This window comes from Scatophagus argus, chromosome 10 (assembly GCF_020382885.2).
Source record: "Scatophagus argus isolate fScaArg1 chromosome 10, fScaArg1.pri, whole genome shotgun sequence".
NCBI classification, from domain to species: Eukaryota; Metazoa; Chordata; class Actinopteri; family Scatophagidae; genus Scatophagus; species Scatophagus argus.
The window spans coordinates 11076374-11077853 of NC_058502.1; positions in this window are offsets into that span (position 1 = coordinate 11076374).

Genomic DNA, 1480 nt, shown 5'->3' on the forward strand with positions numbered 1-1480 from the left:
TAATGCGTGTGTGTTTGCCTCTTACATTTCACAAAGACAGGTATATGAAACAGGAATGTGGTATATGAGAGGAGGCCGAGCGGGGGAGGCGTCTGCATTGTTGCCCGTTCCTGCAGCACAGCCGGAGGCTGTAAAACAGCTCGGCACAGAGTGGTACAGAAAAGGTTGCTGAGAGGTTGATGGACTGGTTTAGATACAACTGGAGTTTCTAAGAACAGACATAACCCACTCATACAGTACGTGTCCTGGTTAAGCATGACAAGAGGAAACTTTACCTGATACTGATTTTATAAAAGCCAGTCTTACTTTTAATCTCAGCCTTTTGATCTGATTCTTCGCAGTCGCTCCATACATAGTCAGTACATAACACATCCTCCATATGACCCTTTCTCATATCCCTAGGTGAGAGGGGAACACCCAGTTTTCAGACAATAAATCTGTTCTAATAATATATTACCGGCAGCACGACAAAACACCCATAAATAGGACAGCCGTGCTATGCACTCGCAGACAAATGCAGCCAAAGGGCCATTTGTAAAAGAGCCAGGCACCTGCAGAGTGTACAGCTTGACATGTGATTAACAAACTGTGATGGTCGGTCTGTTATTTACATAATGCTGCCTCTGTTTAATCAGGGTCAACAAGAAGTGCTTGTTTTGCCGCTGGAATAGCAGATTGAAGTTGAAATATTTTCATTTCATCCACTTAAAATGCTGCTGCTCTGGTGAGATGAGATCAACCGTGACACATTAACATCTCATTTAACACGAGAACTGTACTGATGAAGATTGGGATAGTGTTGTTTGAGTGTTGTTGTTGTTGATGATGATTTATGTTTCCCAGAGGATAAATCACTGTTGAGGTCCACCATGAGGTTCACACGAGTCGTTTTAAATGAAAAACTAACTGCTCTTAGTCTGAAGTGGTCACATTGGTAGCAAGTAGAGGTTGCAACTAAGGCTTGCAAGTAGACATTTTGTTCTGTTTAAGGGGTCTCAAACCCAAACAGATTGGAAGCACTTTTATAGATTTGCAATATTTTGATGGAAATTAGATTTAATTTAATGAAATGATGTGTCTCCTCTCTGGCTGAGACAAAAGACCTCTTTTCCAACAAGCATCACCAGTGACATTACTGTGCATTCAGCCGCTTAGCGATGACGTGAAGGTGTGAAACAGGTGGTTTGTCTGACAGGTTAAACTCATAAATTTTGTCATTATACTTGCATGCTATAAAACTGTCTTGTATTGTCATGTTGTGGCCATCTAGAATAACTTTTAAGACGTTCCTAAAAGTAATGTACAAAATTATTTAATGGTGTAGATTATCAAAGTGAACACTTGTACACCACATAAACCTGCTGTACAACAGACATAGCGGCAAAATCATTTAAACACTGAACGCTATTTGGACACACTGACTGTGGTTTATCTGCCTGTGCTATTTGTGAAGCCCTCCATCTCACAGAAATAACCTGTC